This window comes from Megalops cyprinoides, chromosome 8, assembly GCF_013368585.1.
Source record: "Megalops cyprinoides isolate fMegCyp1 chromosome 8, fMegCyp1.pri, whole genome shotgun sequence".
Classification (NCBI taxonomy): Eukaryota; Metazoa; Chordata; class Actinopteri; order Elopiformes; family Megalopidae; genus Megalops; species Megalops cyprinoides.
Window position 1 is genome coordinate 17793902 of NC_050590.1, and position 25731 is coordinate 17819632.

The 25731-nt window shown below is 40.0% G+C and overlaps 1 protein-coding gene across 2 annotated transcripts in view; it reads right to left on the bottom strand.

The window, feature by feature from the left end:
* The window catches only part of LOC118781594 (ankyrin repeat domain-containing protein 11-like), a 105610-nt gene extending 81055 nt beyond the window's left edge, over positions 1 to 24555 (bottom strand). For both annotated transcript variants that reach the window (XM_036534582.1, XM_036534581.1), the window contains exon 1: positions 24164 to 24555. The gene's annotated coding sequence lies outside the window, so the exon portion shown is untranslated. The remainder of the gene's footprint in view (positions 1 to 24163) is intronic.
* Between the last annotated feature and the right edge of the window lie 1176 nt (positions 24556 to 25731).

The following is a 25731-nucleotide window of genomic DNA, read 5'->3' on the forward strand; positions in this document are numbered from 1 at the left end:
GCATGGGGGGGACATCAGACAGTTTCTCAGCAGGGACATTTTGGATTGGTCTAATCAAGACTCATTAGAACTTCATTTTAACTGGGTTTCAATCCCCACACTTCCACAGTGAAGACAGGCACATGTGAATGGGTATTCACAAGCAAAGCCTTGAAACGGGTAATGTTCAAGACAAAACAGACTATATACTGAGTAATTTTAATCCTTAATGGCAACTCAGCAGATTCTCTGTCAGACCCAAATGATTCTTCCAGCAATTGATGCTGTACATATTAAAACTCATTATCTGGTGGTAGAGCCATGTCTTCAGTTTTCCCCTCCTCTGAGGACTGATATGCTAACCTTGAAAGCAAAGTCAGGCTACAGGATGCTGCATGCAAAGTTGGATTCAGTGCTTCAAACTGCAGCTGGAGAGCTGCTCCCTTTCCCCTGAAACAAAGTGCTTTCAAACTGCAGACAGCTCCAAAAGGGGCTGCACCTACAACTACTGAAATAGCGCGGCACTCAAGCTTGAGCACTTTGACGGGCAAGGCAGTTAAAAGAAGTGTCTGGAAAATTTCCAAATATACAACCAGCATTTTAAAAGTGTTTAGTCCCACAAGTATAATATGTTTATTTTCAGCATCAGAGCAAGAAAAACAAAAGTACTTTCAGCCACTAGTGGCCACATCTCTCTGCAAAGAAAGTGCCTCAAATGTTGGGCTAACCCCAGAATCAACAACTCTGTACGCCTAAAAACAATGTAACGTGATAAGACTGTAATATGACACAACTGCAACATATGCACCCGGTGGCCCCTAGTACCACCACACACATAAATCTGGTATGCATTCTAAGAATTAGACTGTTTTGCATGTTTTTTTGGTCTCATAAATACAACTACATTCTTGCATTTAGGCCTTCACACCCTGAACACTCTTAAGCCTTCATAAGGACCAATACAACTGAAGAAATCAGGAATAATTCAGGGGAACTGCTGGGTCTAAAATTAACTTTTCGGTCCACTAGCCAGGGTGGCTGCTGGTCGGACAAATTGTCATTAAACATTAAACTAAAGAAAATCACAGATGTATGCATAAGTTAGGGTATTATATTGTATCAACTCTCCATAAAATTCTTGCATTACAACTGACTATTCTTCGATGAACAATGTTTGTCAGTGACATGCCTTTCTTTCGTTCAATCTACAAACATAACATTCTTCCGAAATTAGTCATCAATGTTTGATTCCAGCTCATTTATGACTCCCACTAATCTTCATGTGGTAATTTAATACATCAACAATCTTCCTGACAAGCTGACAGTCTAAATTTTATTTAAATTTATTTTTTGAATTAAACAAATGCAAGAAGCACTTCAATATGAAATCATCAGACGCAAAACTTTAGCTAAGTTGCCAGAGAGATACACATCTGTGTGGTAGTGTTAGCAACACTGTATATTTTTTAGATAAGAGTGTAGCTAGCAACCTAGCTAGCCAGCAACATAACTTGACAGCTAGAGGTGACAGCTAACATAGGTGACAGCTATCTGCAGCTACTACTAGCTAGTTAATTAGTTAAGCAGGCAGACATTACCTGAGTATATCTCACACACCAAATACACCTTTCAAGAAGCCTACACTACTGTCTTCATTTGCCATCATTGTCAGGTTCCTGCTTGTCAGATTTAGGCCTATTCTTCTTAGGGATCTTGATGATAGTAATATGTCTCCACATTAATAAATCGATAGTAGAGCCAGCTATCAAAATATACGATGTGACAGACAGGGTAAAGAGTACATAACTACCCCACAGAGTGAAACTAGACAGTCAGTTGTTGAATCAGGTCAAATTTTCCCATGGTAGATGAATTTGCACCATGCTGTCAAACGTGGACTTTACAGAGATGACCAACATGAGATTTCACAACTGACACAGTGGTCCTGCCATTGACCTAACCTAAAAAAAAAAAGTAGGTTAGGGGCAGGGGACTGAAATGGGAGTGTATTTGGACATTTTGTCTTTGACTAAGATAGCAGACCATGATAATTGTGCTTATTTACGCAAAACACACCTACCAGAGTGGCTCGTGACCCTGTAAGTTTAGCCAGCCAGAGAGAGAATCTACCCGCATTTGCTGGGGGGGGGGGGGGGGGGGGGGGCGTTAATTTTGTACTCTGGAACTAAACCTAATTTTTTAACTTATGGTTTAAACTTACAAAACAGGGCACCTCAGAGTGGACACAGTCTTTCATTTAGGAGGGCATTCTCCTTAAACGGATTTTACACTAGACAGTATTCACCTTCCAATAAATCTTTTCAGAACAATGAGATTCAGTTTGCTTGTGATTATGATGCCATTAAAATTAACCCCCATATCATTGTGCTGTTGATCTCTCACTCATTTTTACCAGGCTGCCTATTCTAACAGCATATTTTGAGGTACACTAAGTGGTGATGAATGCCACACTCTTACATCAATATGATCCTGCACTACTTCAGCACTGCCAGCAAATTGGTAAAAAATGAAAGCATTCTATTAAAACTGATAACAAGTTATTCACAGCCTGATAACAAAGTTGGGCAGGAATCTGTCCCATAAAACTCAAAGACAGTGATTGCCAGACCACTTCATCTCTTATTGAGATGACTACTTTAATGACTAAAAAGTAGTAAATCTTAAATTGCGATTTTGAGCTTTAAGTCAATCAGGGTATTGTACTAAAGTTGCTAAGGGCCAATACTACTGCAGAATTCATTGTGTCAGAACAGATTTTAGAGCTTAAATGCAAGAATCCTTGTTATATTTTACTGGTTTGCGAAGCTTGTGATGACTGCAAGGGGTTATTTTTGGCCCCTTTAGTGCATGGAGGCACAAGGCTTCGGTCAGGCCTTGTATCCAGATGGAGAAGCACATGAAGCCCAAGGGCCATGTGTCTGCACTTCATTTTCTCCCCATGCAGTTCCATCTCACACAACTCTTCAGTGTCCACCAGGATTTCACACTAAAAGTTTGCTGTTGGTGCCCTGCGGCAGCCTGGAGGTACAGAAGGCTTCTCTGATGCATTCAGTCCTCTGTATTTGGCATTTCCCTCACACCACCACCTCTTATTCAACTGCATTTGAAAAGCCACTTTACTTACAATAGATCCCACCATATAAGTAAAAGAGTGCTGAACACTCCAAGACCCACTTTTATCATCAAATTTGATTTTCTAGCTTCCATTGGAGTAGATGAGTTAAGCAAGTTAAACGAGTCGAGGAAAAACCCAAATTTAGACTATTTATATCTGCTTAATTCAATCACTCTGAAATGTGTTATGTACAGATTAGAAACAGCACCATTCAGGTTCATTATGTGTGCCTCTGCATGTCCAAAGAGTATAAAGGCAAATGCCGAACAGTGCTGATCTGCGTAACTTTGGGTTGTGAAATCTGGTTACTGAGAGGAACTCATCGCAGTGATCACACTGTTGAACCTCTGAGAAGGTATCAGAATACCAAAGACTGCTGCTTCCATGTTCCTTTGAGGTACTGGGATAAGACTAGGTTAAACTGCAGACTAAGCCAGCATGTCACAATACTTTCGAAATAAGCCTAACATGCAGAGTGGAGGGAAAGACACAGTCATTCCTCTGAGCTCTGGTGGTGTGCAAATGTCTGGAGGGGAGAATGAGGAGATGCAAAATGTAAAAAAAAAAAAAAGTGGCTTTGTGAACTGTGCACCTGTGTGGGACACTGGGCATCGTAGGATTAAGGAGATGGCTGCTCCAATGCCCACCTCAGGGTACAATCATCCTTTATTCTGCCTCTTTTCAGCTTTCTTCCCTCCTCCTACTCCCCAAAGCACTGGATTTCAGGAACTGCAATGAATCCCCCAACCTGGTCAGCTCCATTTATCTGGGAAATCAGGATACCCCCTTTCAACCTGCCTCTGCCCCATGCCATGCAGCAACTTCCATTTCAACAGGTACACCTGTACTGTAGTGAGGGTTCCTGTCACATCTGACCTCAGCAGCTCTTTCACCTCTCACTCTACTACTATTGACAGTGTCCATACTGCGAGTACACACTTCACATTTCACATATCACACAAGTACACACTTGAAGAGAAACAGGAAGGGAGGTATTTGGTAAAGTATAAAGACACAATCCTCTGTTATCATTTCAGTGCCATGGCTTGTAACGAAAGAGCAACTGCAAATTAACTGCACAAAAAAATTGTAAATCAGTAGTAAAAGGCATAATTATCTGGAAATCATGTCAGACTCTTCGCTAACAAAGCTGGAAAACGTTACTAATCTAAAAGTGAGTTTTAACACTGCACAATATTGGAAAATTATGTCCTCTCTTGCGCCGATCTTTGCCAATATTACAATAATCTGAGGAACAGTGTAGATAAATCACAAATTCAATCACTCAATCTACAGGAAGTAACATTAGATGCAAAATATAAATATGGACAAATCTGCAAGACATTCTCATTAAACATTCTCATTAATCTTCATCCCACATGAAACATTTCCATTAATCTTTCAATTTTACACTAGCAATGTAACAATTTAAATGTTACATTGTTTATCACTGACCTCAGTGGGCTTTTTTCATTGTAGCGAAGGACAGTACCCTTGAATTCCGCCTTGCAAAAAAAGGCTAGGGACTGGTATGAAGCATTTTGGTTTTCATTTTTGGTTTTAATAATAATAATCACTACTTGATAACCAGATCACAGTGATTCTCTTTAGTTTGAGCCTTAAAATCCGACTGCAAACTTTTCATGAGTCATTCCAGATGGGGGCCTGGCAAATGAGCACATGTAAATGCAAAATCGTTTATCATAGTTTCTGATCACTTAATTAAAACACATTAGACACTTGGTCAAATGTCACCACTGTTTTGTGACCGTGTGAGAAACATTAACTGATACTGTAAAATTCAACATGTAACTTCTAACAGTAACCTACTACTAAATCAAATATGGTTGAAATCACTGGCTTGTTCAGTCCCAACGCACAGCAAAGCTGATGAAATTTTACATTTTAGAATTACAGAACTGTTGTAAATGTACAGCAACAGTCATTGTTAGGTAAGTACTATGCCTGGCTGAAGCCATTTAGCTACCTAGCCTATTTATTCAGTTCAAGTTCTGTAAGATAGGGCAGTTCAGTCACACAGAAAACAGGCTGAAATCTTTAGGAGAGAATTTCAAAATGAAACATACTTTCTTAGGTAGTTTTCCCAATAAATGACATACAGTGCTGTAGAAAATAGCATATCAAAGCATATACAATTTGGCCTGCAACAACAGGTGACTTGAAAGAGATGTCCATGTAACAGACTCAACATTTCTTTTGCACCTTATTGAGTATCTTGGCTGTTTTGCACAAGAACACATGGGATAGCATGGGACAGCAAATGAATGACAGAAACGGGAGCCTAATCTACATTATTTCAAGCATCAGGTACCAACTGCAAGAGGCTTATTGTAATATTTTACTGAAGCAAATCAAATTCCCCCACACAGGAGAGGAACCCGATGCAGCTGCCAGAGAGAGATGGATGAAAACACAAAGCACTGGCTCCTCCTTACAACATCTACATTATTGATCAGGCTGCCTGCTGCTGGGACTACACTGCAACCTCACCTCCTACACAAGCTAGAGAGCTAACGCAAACGCTCTGACCAGTGCTGACAGTCAACACCAGCCTGCAGAGGCATCACGCGTGCTTTTGATCCACTGACAGCCAAAACAAATGCCTTTGCAAAGAAAATAGCTATTCATATTTTTTAAAGCCAGCCATGGCAAAAATATGTATTAAGATTATTCATAGCCTTTGTTTATCTGCAAATCCTTGACTAAGCTCTTCTTGATAGAAACATGGGTACGAAAATCACCCAGGATGATAGAGGTGTGAATCGTCACTGGTCTCAATATTCGATTCGATTACGGTTCAAAGGGTAACGATTCGATTACAAAACGATTCTCGATGCATCACGATGCATCTTGTCCTCCATGGTTTTTTTAATTAATACAAGAATACAAGCCCTCAGATGCGAATTGTTTTTACTTTTCAACTTTTTGTTTAACAGCTGTTTTCAAAAATCATATCAAATCATATAACATAAAAATCTTTTTCAAGTAAGATTACCACAAGGTTTATGTAAATAACAGCATCACAAAACATTTTTGTTTTTAGTGCATTGTAAATACAGTGGGGAAAATAAGTATTGAACGTGTCAAACATTTTTCTCAGTAAATATATTTCTGATGGGGCTATTGACATGAAATTTTCACCAGATGTCGGTAACAACCCAAGTAATCCACACATACAAAGAAATCAAAACAATAAGTCCATAAATTAAGTTATGTGTAATAAAGTGAAATGACACAGGGAAAAAGTAACACGCTTGCTGAAATTTATTTAATACTTAGTAGAAAAGCCTATGTTGGTAATGACAGCTTCAAGACGCCTCCTGTATGGAGAAACTAGTCGCATGCATTGCTCAGGTGTGATGACCCATTCTTCCACACAAACGGTCTTCAAATCTTGAAGGTTCCGGGGGCCTCTTCTATGAACTCTGATCTTCAGTTCTTGCCATAGATTTTCAATTGGATTCAAGTCGGGTGATTGACTGGGCAGCTTTATTCTCTTTCTATGAAACCAATTGAGAGTTTCCTTGGCTGTGTGTTTGGCATCATTGTCCTGCTGAAATGTCCACCCTCGTTTCATCTTCAGCATCCTGGTAGATGGCAGCAGATTCTTATCAAGAATGTCTCGGTACATTTCTCCATTGATCCTTCCTTCAATTATATGAAGTCTGCCAGTACCATATGCTGAAAAACAGCCCCACACCATGATGTTCCCACCTCCAAACTTCACTGTTGGTATGGCGTTTTTGCGGTGATGTGCAGTGCCATTTCTCCTCCAAACATGGTGTGTGCTATGACATCCAAAGAGTTCAATTTTGGTCTCATCTGACCAGACTATATTCTCCCAGAATTTCATAGGCTTGTCCAAATGTTGTGCAGCAAACTTTAAACGAGCTTCAACATGCTTTTTATTCAGCAATGGAGTCTTGCGCGGTGAGTGTGCATAGAGGCCATGGTTGAGTGCATTACTTATTGTTTTCTTTGAAACAACTGTACATGCTAATTCCAGGTCTTTCTGAAGCTCTCCGTGAGTGGTCCTTGGCTCTTTGACAACTCTTCTGATTATTCTTTTGACTCCTCTGTCAGAAATCTTGCAAGGAGCACCTGGTCGTGGCCGGTTTATGCCGAAATGATGTTCTTTCCACTTCCAGATAATGGCCCCAACAGTGCTCACTGGAACATTCAGAAGTTTAGAAATACGTCTGTAACCAATGCCATCAGTATGTTTTGCAACAATAAGGTTGCGAAGGTCTTGAGAGAGCTCTTTGCTTCTACCCATCACAAGATGCTTCTTGTGTGACACCTTGGTAATGAGAAACCTTTTTATAGGCCATCAATTAGGACTAAACCAGCTGATATTAATTTGCACCGATAGGGAGCAGGATTGCTTTCTAAATACTGACAGATTTCAGCTGGTTTCTTGGCTTTCCATGCCTTCTTGCACCTCCTTTTCTTCATGTGTTCAATACTTTTTCCCTATGTCATTTCACTTTATTACACATAACTTAATTTATGGACATATATGTTTTGATTTCTTTGTATGTGTGGATTACTTGGGCTGTTACCGACATCTGGTGAAAATTTCATGTCAATAGCCCCATCAGAAATATATTTACTGAGAAAAATGTTTGACGCGTTCAATACTTATTTTCCCCGCTGTAAAATAATATAAAAATAATGGTTTTACATAGAAAATAAAATTCTTTTACAGCTCTAGCAGCTACATACTTGGGGTTTGCTAACTTTAGCTCCAGGTGGAAGCGGGTGATGTGATTCCTCATATTTGTTGTATTGCTGAAGTATTTAATCTTGGATCAGCAGGTCTTACACACAGCATATGTTTTGTCAAAATCGTTTTTGCCTATATTTTCATAAAAACCAAAATCTGCCCAAATATCTGCTTTTAAGATACTGGGTGCGTTTTTTAATCTCTGGCTGCTGGATAGGTTGTTCTCCCTCCGCCATGCGCACGAGGGGGGGTACTTTTTTGTTACTTAGCCTACTTTATTTTCAATAAAAGCAGGACACTGGCATGTATGCACTGCATGGATTCCACACACCCAAAGAGAGGGCCATTACATTACTGCTCACCTCCACAGATTCTACACATCACAAAGAAAAGGCCATCGTATTACTGCTCACCTCCACCCACCAATTGTACACATGCCAAAGAAAGGGTCATTACTGCTCACAAGCATTGTATTGGGCAGCTTTTTTAGTCTCAGTCTTGACAAAAACACATATTAGTCTCAACCACATTTTAGTAATTTTTCCCTTCATAGTTTTAGTTAATGAAAACACTAGAAAACAGCATCTGAGCAGCAAAGAGTATAACACTGATTCTAGCTTGTTCAGCCAGTATTAGGGTATAACATTGAGAATGGTTTACATTTGGCCAGGCATGCATGAGTATGACTGGCATAAACAGATATCACACAAAAGCTTCATGGTAAACTGAACATCTGATAGTCCATCATGGAAATTTTCATCTTGCCATGTTTTATTTGAGACTTCAGTTATGTAGTTACTCTCTCCTCTTTGTCATAGGAAAAAAGGTCAGTAATGAATAGTTATCACCATTGTTTTTGTTGATGAAATCAACACTGCTGCTCACCTCTGTGGCTTCTACATATCCCAAAGAGAGGGTCATTACCATCCCTGCTCTCTTCTATGGATTGAAATTTATCATGAGAGGGCTCTTATCACTATTGCTCACCTCCATGGATTCTACACATTGTAGAAAAATGCTTATTACTGTTACCAGTCACCTACATGGATTCTGCATGAGAAGAGAAGTTGATTAATGTTACTGCACTCAGATTCTGCTATGACCACCCTGTATGTCAGTTGTTTGTGGGACTCCGAACCTGAACAGTAGCACCAGCAGGAGAGGAGAGGACAGGAGAGGTTCAAGAGGAACTGAGAATCATACACACTCCTGACACAGTTACCAGCCCCCTTCATACAACACTGCCATGCTTGGCTTTTCAAACATCCAACTTTCTGTTGTCAAGGCAACCAGTTCTCTGAACTGCAAAACATACATTGCGAAATATTCAAACACTAACCTCAATTTAAAAATCTGTGTGCTGCTATCTGGGTAGTGCATTTTTTGGTAGACTCTGCACAGTAACGGATCGTTCTTTCAATTTACAGATGACAATGTGACTTTAATGGCTGAGTGGAGAGGCAAGAAAGAAAAATATGTAATGCATATGTAATGGAGAGCTCCGTCCGAAAAGATCAATACACAGGAATACAGTCTATTCTCCAGTCTCAATGGTTGTGGTTCTGAAAAGCCTGGCTACACTTTGTATTCATCCACAAGGTCGATCAGAAAAAAAAGCTGAATTCTCTGAGAGGAAGCAGCACCCTTCTTTTCTCCCTGTGGAGATAAAGAAATGTCATGAGGGAGAGGAAATGACATCAGTGCTGTCTGAAGACAACGGTTGGAGGGGTGCGCTTTCAAAATAATATCCCAATTCATTTACTATTGCAGATCATATTTTGTAAGTTCTGAGAGCTGCCAATGCTATTTTTCCTTCTTTAACCTGTCAATATATGAGTTTCAAATGAAAATGACCGAGAACAGCAGCAACTCTCATGGGAAAGCAACAGAAACAGCACCCCCACTATAGGAACCCCATTCAGAAAGGCAGAGACAGCCTAAATGTCAAGCCTGCTCACAGACACATAGCCTAGCTGAAGGCAGTTATTTGTGACTCAGAGTGAAATACTCTTAAGGGACTGTCTGTACCCATCCCCCATCCCAGCCGCCCTCATCACTCACACACACCCCTCTCTCGCTGTTGCAGAGGTAGATTGTGGGTCATTGAATGTGTTTTTCCAGCCTTGCTCTGCCAAGCTCACATTTCAAATCAGATGAAGCACAAGCTCTGCCTCTCATTTGACAATGAGATGCCTGGCAAACCTGGGAGCAGCATTTTATATCATATATCACCCAATTAGAGAAGAAAAAGGGGGAAAAGATGTGGCGTCCAATTAACCCTACAAGCTCTCTGTACTGACTCCACCCAATAGCTCATTTTTCTACCAGCTGCTCTGTCACCATAGCAATATCTTCCATGGATTTACATAGTTTCTTTGGTGAGGCCACTCAGTGACTGAATAGGTAGGTGCAGGTTCAGACATGACATTTGACATTTATTCTTTAAATCTGAGTGCTTTTTACTCAACAGAAGCAGGCAAAACATCCATTTTGTGTTTAGCATTGTCCAACATATAACCTTGTCCACTTATAATTGAGAGTGTCATAAATATGCTTACGCTTTTTGATTTCAAAAGCAATGTTTTGCCCATATGTAGAAATTGTAGGATTATTAAGCATGAATAAGAACCCCTTGCCAAGAGCAAAACATTTTTTGCTGATTCCTTTCACAGCTCTTCTCCCTTACACTGAACTGACTTTCAACAATAACAGAACTTTGTTTACTCCTCCTTAAAGCGACAACTCAATATTGTGGCTTTATATATCCATGTCACTGAATCAAACACAGTGGCAAGTATGTGTACAAACCACAGGTCTGTCCCACTATATCTGACCTCAAAAAGAGCAAACACTTAACATTCAGAGATGAACAGGGCTGCAGTGCCTGGTGCACCAACACTGCCACTGAATGCAGAGAGAGGACAGATTCCAGTAAGGCCTATAAAGGGGAATGAAAGAGGGAAGATGCTTGTCCCTATCCCTGCGTTTTGTTTTTTGTTTTTTTGTTTTTTTTGTTTTTTACAGATGTGGAAAAGCCATTGTCCCACAAACACATTGCACACACACCCACACCTTCCCCTTCAGTGCCACAGGGTGTGTGAGTTCCTCCACAGTATGAAAACAAACCCTCAGAAGGGGGCTTGGGGACTGGCCATTTCTCACTCTCTCCTCATCGGAAACCTGCCTGCCTAGAACTGGACATGCATGCATTAAGGATGTAAAGAAATTAGCAGCAATGGAGAAGAGAAAAAAATGTGTGTGGAGAAGTAGAGGAGTGCCAGTGTATTTCTCTGAACACTGCTGTGGAGAGAGCATTATTTATTTAAGGGCTGCTGCCTCTCCACCTCCACACACGCACACACAGTCAGACACGTGCACGGATACACACAGGTGCATGCACACATGCACACAGACACAGGCGGACACACACAGACACACACATACACGTAAACAGTCAGGCGCACAAAGACATGCATGCACAGATGGACACAGATGGACAGACACACATACGCACACATGCACGTAAATACAGACCCACACAGTCAAACACACATATGCACACAAGCACACACAAATGCAGATGCACAGACAAAAAAGTTCCTTGCAGAAAACAAACCACAGATAAGAAACCCACATGCCCGCTCCTCTGCTACAAGTTAAACCAACAGCAACAAATAATGTCCCCATGCTCTGCTGCTTAATGAACTGATCCGGTGACACCTGTTCATGTGGACAGAGCCAGTCAGTACATCTGAGATGCATTGATTCTGTGTGCATGCTGTGTGGATAGGGTTTTGGCCATCTCCACATGTGACACCTGACCCACACACATCCTGTAGACATGGTGCATGGACATCTACTTATTAAAGCAGGCCCACCCGCATTCCTCCACCTCTTCCTCTTCTCATGTTAAAGATACCACATACAACCTATCTCTGCAGACAGACAACTATGTTTCTTCACTAGGCTGTCATTATGGAGAACAGAAACCCTTAATATTTTTCTCCCTGCTTTCCACTCAATCAGACATCTGATAATTCCAAGGATCAATATTTGGGAAAAAAAGCCCAAAATATTAATGTTATAATAATACAACCAACCTTCAGCAAGCACTTCAAGCTTATGGCAAGCCAGCAAGGTTAGCTGCAGCTGTCAAAGTGCATATACGACATTACCAGACTGTTTAAATTACCTTTACTGGATACATTCAGAACAATATAGGGGTGGCATTGATACTCACCCAAATGGATACCTGCCAAGGTTTTTGGGCAGGTTTACCAGCTAAAAACAATAATGTTAACCTCACAAACCCCATCACGCACAAAACATTCAATCTGAAATATGGCATTTAACGAAACACAAAAATTGCCAGACAGGCAAATATGGAAAACATATAAGCCTATACAATCATATCAAAGCAGCCAAAATTGCCATATAAAAATAATAGAAATCATCAAATAAAATAAATTGTTAAAAATGCAAAGAGGTGAGACTTTGTAGTAAATTGCTGGCACACAGCCTGTTCTGCCCTGCAGTATAACAGAACATGATTGAGATTCAAGAGCCTATGCATATTATATGCATATCAATTGCTACAATGACCGCCATTCCACTATCATGCTCCCCTCTCTGCCCCCACTTCCAGAATTCAAATGAGCTCAAATGAAATAGAAAGAGAAGCTTGGAGGATGCTATCAGTCTTTATAGAATCCAGAGGCTGAGTCTCACCATTTAGTTCAAGCCACATCTTTGTGTGAGCAATGGGGAACACAGAAACCACTCCACAAGCTTTGATGAGACTAATGGAAACTGTGGGCTAGGAGCCTACATCTAGGAGTCAAGCATCTGGAAATCCAGAGCTGTCCTATTGGCTAGATAGCATTCCTTAGCTTTAGTGTAAAAGACTCATAAATCATTGCACATTTAAGCTCATTTCCAGCATTTCTTTAGGACAGGAGCTAACACCAAGACCCTACCCATCTGAAGAGAAATGCACCCAACACACACCATCTCAGAACCTGTTGCCACTCTATCAGAAGATGCAAAGTGATAAGAGGCACACCCCAAGTGTTTTTTGTGAAAATGTTTATTGGTTGCATAGAGTAAAATAAATAAAATTATTGACCAATTCAGCCATCTTTGTTTATTCTGTTTCCTGAAAAAACAGTAATTTTAAAACTATGACTCAGATTTAGGCTTGTCTTGACATAGTACTTTCTACTGCCCAAGGAATCCAAATTAAGAGCCATATTTGTAAGCCTCAAAACCCCATAATTCAAATATTTAATTGAACAACATACGGTACAATATCATTGTGTTGTAAGGAGCTGTAGTCATCAAACTGAATTGTGATGGTAATTTTATGGTGGTGCTACCTGGAGCTGGTCATTTGGGGAAAAAAACTCACACAAATTTGGAACTAATATACAACTACAACCCTATGGCTTTAGGAGCATGTTTCATGTCACAGCATACTGTACCTTGGCCAACTTTGGAATGATTCTCTGACAAAGGACTAGGGGAGAAGGTCGGACAAGACCCCACTGAGGTTTAACACACTCATCACAGCAGCTCTAGGTTCTCAGCCACCATGCCTCTGCAGCTTCCAAAGTTCCAAAAATAATGATGTTACATACAATTTAATTATTCATTGAGTAAAACATCCATAATGTAACAGCTGCTGCTTTAAATAGACTTCGGCTCTGGCCCTACAACTGAAATATTCATAGTCCAAATGTGATTTACAATAGGTAAACCAAAGGTTAAAATAGCTCTCCATAAGACAGGGGCAATTTGCTTGATCTCTGATCTTTCATAACAATAGAACCATTTCTTTTATCCAGTGGAGTTATCACCTTGAAATCTCTGCCAGGAACAACCCTATGAAATGCCCCCAGAGATAAATGCCTGCCCACATACACTGGCAAGTGATTCAGTGTGTTGCCCACCACACAAACAGGAGCAATCTGGGTTGATTCAATAGAAGAGTGATATGGGAGTTTCACACAGGCTTGAAATGCAGGCTACTTTGTGGGATGTAGCGTTTCACGGTGGTGCCATAATAACAGCACCCAGACACACGCTCACACACACAACACTGATAAAGATCTGCCTCTCCTGAGCCTGGCTAAATGGAAGCCAGGGTCTCCAGTGTAAACACTACGCTCTAGACAAGCCTCTGTTTCCGGGGCTCCGTTCTGAAGGATGCTGACAATAGTGTTTGTGGCTCTCACTTTAAAAACAGGCACGCTTCCTCCTCCACCAGCATGGTGCTTGTGGGAATCAGCATGACACTGGTAGGGGTGTGGAAAAAAATACTCCTCCATCATGTCTGAAAAATGCCATTCACAGGCTTTGAGAGTGGTAAAACCATTAAGATGCAAAACAGAGAAACGAAGAACATTTGATTGAGTATTATAACCATATGGCAAAGACCATACAGCCAGGGTTCAGCTGGGAGAGTAATGGCCAGACACTGTTGTTTTTTCCAGCGTGCATGAGCGCTATTAAACACTTCCAGATAAACAGGCAAACGAATGTGTGTAACAGCCTGCTACTGAAATTGATTGGACAGAAACACTAGCAGATAGGCATTGTAACATTTGCAATGGAAAATAGATACTTTTTTAGTTTAAACTGGTACTTAAATCTACTGTGACTAGGAATGCACCGATCCGACTTTTTCAGTCCTGATACCCATACCGATACCTGGCCTTTGGGTATCGGCCAATACCGAGTACCAATCCGAAACCGGTGTTAAATTCATAAGCTGTATTCCTCACTAGGGATGGCAATCCAGAACCAGTTCCAGTTGAGAACCAGCTCCAAACTGTCCGATCCATCGGAATGGTATGCCACCGAGGTTATCAATTCCTTTTATCGATGCCGGCATGTTTTTCTGACAGTTGCGCATAGGTTCTCTGCATATGACGTCACAAACCCGCGCACTTTCCAGATGGAGGGCTGGCAACTGGAGGCAGGTTCTGAGGCAAGTTGGCAATGACCATCAGCACTGCAGCAATGCCTATGGTTTTTATGGCTGTTCCAACCAATCAAATCGGGAAAAAAACAAGGGCTACTTTCGAGTCCTGAAAATAGTGGTACACAAAGGGGAGAAGTTTAAAAAACTCACAGAGAAACGGCAGCAGACATGGATCAAAAACCTCCATCTGGTGGAGCGGAGTCTGAAAATGCTCGTGTATGCAGTGACCACTTTGTGAAAGGTAAGGCTAAAGTCATTTTGCTACCTACATAGCTACCTAAAACTGACAAAAAATACAGACTAGGGTGGTGATATCACAGGAAACATAGCTAACTACTAACTTCCTGAAAAAAAAAACCTTTGCAAACCAGATTGCTAGGAATTGAATGTTACCTTCCCACAGACGCAACACAATCAGTACTGTGGGTTGTGTAATAGGAGTTCTGCAGATGTAGCTATCTATGTTCCCTGCAATATCACCATCCTGATGGTTACTTCCACTGTATTTATGTCAGCATCTGAGATGTATGCCTGCAATCATAACTAGTAATGCTATAGAATACAAAGCACAGAATACAAAGCTAACTCAGATGAATGCACTATATGCATGGAAAATGAGACTTCTTAGAGAAGTTCCACAATTGCATATATCTATAGCTGTTTTTCAAATAATTTTAAAATCAAAAATAAAACAGAAAGGGAAATGAATGTACAACCCTGGTGCACCAGATATCTGTGACCATAAACACTTTTCCCTGGAAGCCTCCGAGTAAAGGTTATGGCAGCGTCTCAGACCATGACAACAGCAACAGACACAAGCAGTGAACTGCCTCACCATGGTTAGGTATGCCTTTCAGTCACGCGTTGCCCTCGACCCCTTCCTGTGATTGGATTTCAATGAAAATGGGCTGATTCAATGGCTCCAGCTGCCCCATCAATAGGACACTGCTGTTACAGGCCCAGATGACTGTGATTCAGCCAGGCCATTCACCCCCACCCCCACCTCATCACCACAAGGAAGGAAAGGAAGCACAAAAAAACAGCAGCTATGAGGGTAGAGGACAGGAGAGAAAAAAGAAAATAATTAAAACACTTTAGCAGTCTTGTTTGAGTCTGGGCTTTCCCATCACAGCACTAGAGCCATCACAAAATCCACAGCAATGGTTAGTTCTAACATTTTTCAGTCTTTTCTCTTCAGAGCTGATTTAAGCCACCATATATCTACACCGGATACGCTCTTCACAGTGAAGCAGTGTAAAACATTCAGGGCTGAGGAGGAGCTGCAAAGACAAATGACTTCATCTGAGACTCATTTCTATTAAGGATTTAGGTATACAGCAAATAGCCACAGCTTCCTTTCTAATTGTAGATCACTTTGGTTTAAAAGCATCTGCGAAATACCAAACTGTTAATTGTAAATTGTAGGAAAAGTGAAAAAAAACTGTGTCCTCAAGATGGCTAAAGAAACATGGGTGTCTGCAATAATTATCCAGAACATGTTCCAGGGATCACTACCATATTAGATCGGTCTTCTGGGGGATAACCACAGAAACCGAGTAGATGCTGTCCTGGGATGCCAGTTATGCTGAGACACACTCAGCAAAATGTATAGATAATGAATCACCAAGTTCTTTCGAGAGTCAATCAAAATATCAACTGCTGTCTCTGGCTCCTCCTATCCCCCAGCTCTCTGTGATCATCTTCTCTCAGATCTGCCTATGTTAGCCAAGCTGCAGCTCTCCCCCACACACACGCACACAATTCTGAGCTTCTACCGAGCCACTATTCAAACTGTCAGCAACCAAACCAACGTTCCTGCTTAACTTTTGATAGACGAAAAAACCTTCCCATTAGAAATGAGGCTTCCCTTTCACTGAAAAACTTAGGTCACACAGTGAAGGGGGTATATTAGTCAAATGTACACTACGACCATGTAGTGCAACAAAATAAGACTCGAAAGCCACATATAAAATGGCAGCACTGCTATGAATAGACTCTGTGAGCAAATGTGCCAATGATCAGAGAGGCAAGGGATCTGATGTTTAAAACACTTGAATAATACAAATGAATATGCCTTTCAATTTTGCAGGTAAAAGTCAAGAGATTTGTATAGACTTGAGCAAGCAGATTCTTCCTACCTAAAAACATCTACCTCTTAACAAGACTGCACTCAATGTTGCATGGAGCATGCCTTTAAAAAATGTACACACTTAAATGCAACAAAGCCCCTGACTGCACCACAAAAGTATTCACCAGATGAAATTTAATCCCTTGTGAAGTCATACTATGCTCAAAATCCTAAAGGTAAGACAACCATGTCCAACCATGATTGTCAAGTAGCCCAACATGCAATATAAGAAATTAAGTAGGACTGAACATGACAACATTCGGATTATAAACTACCTTTTGCATCAAAACAATTTTCCCCATTTCCCCTCTGGTTGTTGTTCACTTATGTTACTGCGCTCAAAGATGTGAAACTTCAAAGTGAACCTGCAAATGTGAAGAAGACAGTCTGATTACACACCAATGCTTTCCTGTTTATAAGAACTTGCAACAGCAATCACTACATTACGTTTGCACAGCAATCTTATCCAGAACAACTTACAGGAGCTTCAATTTTTACACATTATTCCTTTGCATTACATTCACATTCATTACATCCATTCATTCATTCATTTAGCTGCAAATGTAGTGAATGTAAGGTTTAAGAACATTGTCCAAATGTACAACAGCAGCACCCTTTAAGTTATCTTCAACCTTTTTCATGTTATGTGACAGTTAAGACTAACACTGCATTGCCAGACGTATAGGTGCCACAGGCATGAAATTAAAGCAATACTGTACATTGGCAAAGTAAAAACCGCAAGGCAGGTGAGAACCTTTGCAGAGCTGGTGTTAGGAACTGAGGACAGAAAAGTCATTGTCAGGAACAGATGAAATACTACACCATAAAATACCCCCCTGCCCCAATTCAGCTCCATATCCCAGGGTACAAGGAGGGCCTGCAGCCATTCTGTTTTTAAAACTGCACCGGTTAAATGACATTTGTCTGTTGAAGGGTCTTGTGAGAGACGAAGGTTATAAAACATTTATACCGCTTGAAAAAAAGGAATGCAAGGACAGCAAGTGCAATTCCTGTTTATAAACAGACACAATGAGGGCTGTGAGTAGGGGCTTATGGATGTCTGCTAAATCCCTTTTTCCCCAAAACCAACCTGAGACATTACATTACATTTACATTTATTCATTTAGCAGACGCTTTTATCCAAAGCGACGTACAAAAGTGCATACAGTGGACAAACAGGCACAGGCACGAGGGCAAGATGTGTACAGGGAGACCTGCCCTCTGTTTCCTCTACAAAACCAAAAATGGACACAGTACACCACTCTGAATTTTTCCTTCCCATAAAAAACAGTCATCAATTCAGCTGATTATTTTTGATAGCACCAATAGAAATACTTTGCCACAAATGCTTCCATATTGGCTGGGTACCCAGTCTCCTGCAATGGTGTCATTACAGAATGAATCATTTACATGTGAGGAAGTGGACATTCAATATAAGGAAAAGTGTTTCAATAAAACAGTTCTGCATTCAGCCTAACTATGCAATCTCATTAGGGCTTGATGGCAAGAACTATTTAATGATGTTTCCCAATAAATTAGAGAGGAGATAGATTTGCCCATTGATTGACACTAATCTAAATAACACAAGACAATCCAATTAACCTGCATGGTTTCTACAGATACCCCACAAAAACCTGCTGACAATTTTATCAAAAAGTATTCAAATGTGGAAGCTGTGTGTTGTTTTCTAGAAAACAAATTGTTTTTCCCCCCCCAATTTCTGATAAGTTCAGTGTCCAAATACTACTATGTTTCAGCCATTTGGGCTTCTATCCAACTGACAAGTATAGACACCAAGTTATGAGCCAAAAGGAAACCTACAGATCTGGAAATGAGTTACAACAGAGACAAACAGTCTTAGTATTCTCTGTGATACACAACTGATGCCACAGATATTTATGGTACATCTTTGAAAGCAAGAAAGTGGTCAGGTTAAAGATTACCAAAGGTACAGTGTGTAAGTATAGACATTTGTTTACTGGACATTGTTGGCCTATACACTTTTGATTTACTTAGAAACCTTCTGAATGAGCATTCAAATTGTAGCATAGCCAGTTTCTGATGTATCACTTGTACGTGTAAAAAGGATGGGGAATTTGTTTTCTCCAACAAGTGGTCAGCTCTCTTAAGGGCAAACTGCTTATTTTACTGAAAAATTTGACTGGCAATACCCAAAAATTAAGAAATCACAACCTGCCATGCTTTCACTAACCTGGTGCTACTACAGCACATTACAACCCTACACAGCAAGTGCTTTATGTTGGGGAACAGTATGAAAGTCAATTTGCCTGCAATTACAAATGTCCTGGTAACCCCTCTACTTAATCCTTGAATTGTACAAAAACACAACACATTGCATTAGTACTGATTCTAGAAATTATCTTTTTTTCCTGACACAAAACATCAGTGGACTACTGTGCAATCATTCTCTCATATGAACTCCGGACAAATGTCTGGAATATTAGGTCCGGACATTGGCCGGAATTGCCCTTTCACACATGTAGCACACAACGTGATAGATGCGTTCTCACATATTGGAAATATTCCAGTCGGTTTAGGCGAGGGGCGGCGCCCGAGTAGAGCGTGCAGGAGACATGTACAAGCTACAGCTTAGCTAGCTACTAACCAGATAACAAACTGCTAACCAACGTTATTGATCATCGTAAGAGACAAGATTTATAACTATAGCTAACTATCTCTTTAACGATCATTGGACTCAAAATAGTATGTATTTGGATGTATCCGCAATATCAATGAAAGAGTGGAAAGAAATATACAGGCAAGTCACATGATAGAAACGTCATCAATACGCCCACACGCTCGCCGTGGATTCTCCGGAACATGACCTGCTCTATTCATACATGGGCTCAATCCGACATTAGACGGATTTTGTACTAGGGAGCTGGCAGAGTGAAGTCTGTCTCATATCCAGTCCGACTGATTCAGACATTTGCGTTCTGATATACAGCTCCTCCAGCTAATGGCTAGATAAGTTCCGGCTTTCAGTGCATGTCTGAAAGGGGCTTCAGTGACAAGGCAGGGAAACAAAATCAAATGATATTCTTGTATTTCAAAGTAGCCCCAATATCCCGATTCAGAGCACAGACTGAGGCTCACTGAAGGCTTACTGATGTGATACCATAAGCTGACCTATGGTTAGTGAGCAAAAAAAAAGAAACAGAATGTCAAACAAGTAAAAGCACAAAATGAGTCTGTGAAATAAAAAAATAAATCTCTAAATAAGATTCCCTGCTGTTCAGCAACATGCAGGAATAAACATAAGTTTGTACGTATTTAACTGTATCACATGTATTTTAATTGAAATTGGAATGTTGACATCAAACAAGAATGATTAAAAATGAAAACTATCTGAAAATTAACAACATGAAATCAATTCATAGTTCTCTAAATTGGCTGCTCTATGGATGGCTTTACTCAGTAGAATCATACCATCAGTTCAGGGTCCTTTGAAACAACTGTTTGGCTTACTTTTGCTTATTTAAAAAAAAAAAAAAAAACATTTTGCAAAATCAATAAATATGAGATGCACAATTAAGAAGACATCAAAAATAATAAACGACTGAAGTGGAAATTTTGGCAAACTGTAATTAGGCTTTTTAATGTAACAAAAACTTGCGTAACATACTGCAGTAAGAATTGTGGTGGTAAAGAGCATAAACATACAGAAGAAAAAAAAGCAAACAAAAACATTACACAGTCAAGGTGGAATCATCTGCTCTCACACCTTTCATACTTCATAGTGATGCTTTTGTATCAGCTTTGCAGAAGGGAGAGGATACAGTAAAAAGAAACAGTGGTGCACTGGTAATTTGACCATGCACACTAGAGTGGGGTTGCTGCACTCCCTGCACACTGACCTCAGCATAATGCGAGAAAAAGGGAGGATGTGGTGGCACCTTCTCACAGAGAAACTTCTCTCTTCTTGCTGAGTGTGTTCAAATGAGTACACAAAAGCAACTTCAAAACAAAGCCTGAGCACCAAGATGCTGAGGTTGTGGTGAAGACGAGCTACAGCATCTTGTCAGAGCTAAGTGAGGCTAAACAACACCAGCAGCTAATGTGAAAACAACAGTGGCATGATGAGGCTCAGAGTAGACAGAGAGGACAGAGTAACAATCAGAATTTATGAAGGACCTGCATTATTGTCCACACTGGTTTTTATTTCTTTCTACTACATCCAGGGCATCTCATTATATGGCAGGGTGGGGAGGGGAGAGGAAACAGAGAGGCCATGTCTGGAGATGACCTAGCCTGGACCTGAAATGAAACCCACAATCAAGGGGAATTCTGGACGAAAGTTCCAGTATGATGCCTCCAAGCTGTCTTGCATCTTCAATGAGCATCAGAAATCTCAGCCCACAAGAAGGCCTAAAATAAGGTATCCAACAGGAAATGAGCCTTCCTAAATCAGGCTCCAATCATAGGGCTCCTGTACTTTGACGTTTACTGAACATTTGGTCCTGCCCTTGTTTCATGCCCTAGAGTAAAATGCTGCAAGACTGCAGTGAAGTCAAGTCATAAGCAAAACTGCTGCAAGAACTTACACATAACAATATTATCTATGTTCCTATTCATTTACCATCTGTGATAGTGAGTGTGACCACTGCAAATGGTCTTGTATTTAGCAAGTTTACAACAGACTGGCCTAATCTTGCCATGTACTCTACACTGCTTTTAAGAAACAAATATAGCTACTATGATAAATTATGTTCTTAAATGCAAAATTACAAATGGATGCATAAAAAGAATGTGTTAAACACTCCCCTTCTCATATTTTTTGAGAGATTCCCTTATCTATATTCTGCAAAAACAGAATACAACATATTTGAATGTAAAGCATTTTAGCACTGTGTATGTCAGACTATAATGCCACTGCACAGGCAGCATTGTTAACCAAGCGGTTTCAAATATAAAACCAAAATTTAACTCACTGTTTTACTCATTTTTAAGTGGCATTGAATGTCATCAATGACACTGTTGATTTTTAAAAGAAGCTATCCAGTGTGACGATGCTTCAATTGTAGGAGTTTTGCTAATTCCTATTTATTCCTTCGTGCTCTTCTGGTCCTAGAAATTTCAACAGTACACACAACAGAATGTCCAATTTTTCAGCCGCACCTCTTAGATTTGTCTGGCAGAGACTACTATAATACCTGAGATGGTGATGTCCAGACACTTAGCTAAATTGCACAAGTTTGTTTCTTAAAATATTTTATGTTAGATGATATGGTAACCAACACTACTTACACGATCACCTGTTTACTCATGTTCTAAATGGATTTTTCCACTTATGTACCAATTCACTCAACATCATTTTATGAGGTTTATTTTAAAATAATGTGTTGATAAGATTTACTAAAAAAAAATAGTTTTAAACTACTGATACAGTGATTTTAATAATGAAATCATTTTAACTTATTTGTTATTTACAATCTAAGAGAGCAAAAACTAAGCATTAAATAGACAGCGACTAGCGAGCCACACACACAAATTGTAATTTGGGTCATTACCCACCCATTTGATGTGAATCCAATTGTATTGCTAATTGCATGACTTGTTATGGCTGAAGCATTCAAGCAAACCTTAAAGTGCAGTTGCACTTTATTTATCTGTGCTATTTTTCAACCATTTCCAAACCCACCATTGCTTCATATCTCAATAACAAACTCATAGTAAAATAACAGTAGCAAATACAAATGCTGAGTAAAAGTGTGGGTAAAAAGTACACATTGTTTAACATATTGTTTAACGTATAAATTTATTATAGTTCAATAAATTGAAGTCTATTCAATAACTAGGGGAAAAATACTGCCACCAGTAGTGCAGCAGCATTTTGCCTGCACTGCAACTGCACCATACACTTCTGCTTCTCAAAAAGAATGTTGAATTATTTCAACAGTCGTGTCAAATTCAACGCACCATTACGTCAAATCCAAGTGAAATCTCTTCATGAGATCGGTATTGATCTGATATTACGTCAGAACAAACTTGTGACCAAACCATTTTGTAGCAACAAAACAAAACAAACAAAAAAAAAACAATTTGTACTAATATATCAGCAACTGAAGAAAACAGTAAAAGATCACATGCCTGTGAAATGCACCCTCAAAATGTTCTGAAGCAAGATCTGAAGGGATCCATAGTATTACATCTTGCCAGTTAGGACAGGTATTCTTTAACGTGTAAGCACCATCCTCTAAATGGATACACAAATAAAAATAAAATGCGACTGTGGCAAAGAGGAGTTACTACAAATACAGAATGAATTTTATGCCACATAAACTAAAGGCTCACATCTGAGCTCACTGCTTCATCACATCAAGGCTTACACAAGGATAACTGACTGCATTGAATTGCCCAGCTACCTTTCACATTGATTTTGGCACTTGCAAATGTGCTCTGATGACATGCATTTTCCACAAAACAAAAGCATGATCGACGCAGGACTATCCTTGCTATAAACAGACTGGGGACATCACTCTCAACAACAGATATGTTAGTAATAAAGCAGTTGGGGTGTTTCAATAAAAAAAAATCTCAAAGACCAAACTAAAGTGCAGCTCTGTAAAATCACGACTGAATATTAGGTACTACAAGCTCATCAGCTCGGTACTACAAGCTCATCAGCTAACTACTATGCAAAACAAGACGAAGTAAGAACCATGCTTAGTCGGTTTAAGATAGCTAACTAAGTATAAACTAGCTACCAACCAGTGCATACCACCGTGGAAACTAGACAGGCATTTCTATCTATCTAGCTAACTAGCTAAAAGTAGCTAACGTCAGATAGCTACCAAAAGTGAAGTAAACCAAGCTGTGAATAAAGCTAAAGTTACTTTGTTGTAAGGAGCAAATAATATAACTAAGCCAAAAAGTATTTGGCTTCTTAAACTGATGAAGACCAGCGTCTCATACTAAATAAATACCAAGCTAACTGTTTAGCTACACTAACCTTAGCTGTGCATTTCCATGTACACCGAAATGAGCATGTTGGCTAGAAGCTATCGAAGCTATCTCCGTTGGTGTTACTCTCCAGCTACATATCCATTAGCTATCTATCGAACTACCGTGCCAAACTGGTTGGCCTGCTATCAACAAGCACTCTTAAATGTGGGGTGATGCTATTTATGTCATGTAAATTATGTGTCTTTAAGACACAAAAAAACATACCTTCAACGAAATCTGAAAGCGTCCGCTTGTTTATTTTGGGTACTCCTTTCCAAAACTTGGTTCTCCCATTTGAGGCCTTGCTGCTTAACGGACTGTCGTCCGGAAACATCCGACAAAAGCAGCACACATTGCATACACGGCAACAATATAGTCGCTAACCCTAATGGGCAGCTAGTGTAAGTAACCTGACAGAAAGAAAATCTTCAGAGATTCCCGCTGTTTGTGCTGCTTCCAAAAGGATTCCTTCCTTTTTACAAGGCATACATAATAATTTGCAGTAAGTTCTTTATACCGACGTCTTGCCTGAAATTTCGTTATGTAATAGAAGAGTTTCCTTAATCCCTTCCACCCGACTCCTTGCGCACAATCTACAGACGGCCTTTGACTTCGACTTTGCTCCTGACGAAAAGGCAATGAGCTTGTTTGAGACCCAGTCGTTGATAGGCTGCAGAATGTGGGTGGGTCCTAATTTGTATATAAATATATAGGAAATAGACGCCATTGTGGCTCAAGAAGAGGCGCTTGGGCTAGCATATCATAGAAGTCACTTTGAGCTAACATGGGAGAAGATGTACAACAGTTTCACAGTCCTTTGCGATTTCCCTTTAGATACCCTTTCAAAGGAAATTGAGTATGTACCATGACTGTGGATAGGCTCGATTGTAGGCCGATATTGCGTTGTAGTCTGCACAATAATCGAAACTAAAGAAAACACATTCAGCGACGGCTTGTGATTCTGTTGTTGTCAGTATTAAATGGTTAATACAGTTTTCTAAAGCGATACATTCCCCGTTGAATCTAGTTTTATGTTAAACTTCTTGGTTGGCAAAACAACATTCGTGTTTCGTAAAGTAAGGTTACACCGTCTTGGTTTCCTCGCAACGATACAACGTCGGAAGGCGCATTGGCATTACAATATGAGGATTTAAATTGTAGTGCATTGTGGTGTTTGTAGCTCCAGCCAGCCACGGTAAAAGCTGACATATCAGTTGGTCTTGCCGTCATTTATCAGTAGCAATAGCAAATAAATTAAATATAATTACGATGTAGAGTTAAATGCGAAAACAGTCTAGCCAAGAGTCTAGTTATGTTGACCAGCTCGCTAGATGAAAATGATAGGTATTTGTCATTAACCCTACATAGCCACAGGTCTGTAACTACTTAGGTCTAATTTAAGTTGGGAATTTTACCAACTCTGCGTACACATCCACTGTCGCTACCGGTTGTTTTCTGAACATTGGAAATATGTAAATCATTGCAGTTGCTTGAAAAGAGTATCCAGCCTATCGCGTAAAGCCTTGCATATTTTGTTCTGCACGCATGACTGTTGATAAAACTGTTGTATGTTCTCCCAAAGCTGAATGAGTGCTGTACGCAACATTGCATGCAGAAAAATTGTATGAATCATATGTAAACCAATACAACCGATCGCGTGTTTGTGAAACATTATATATTGGTTATTAGAAGATTAACTGCCATGTAACTGTCTGAAGACTGAAAATATAGAATACCTTACCTTTCATTTCCTGGACATTAAACAATCCTCTTTTTTGGTTAGTAAGTACAGT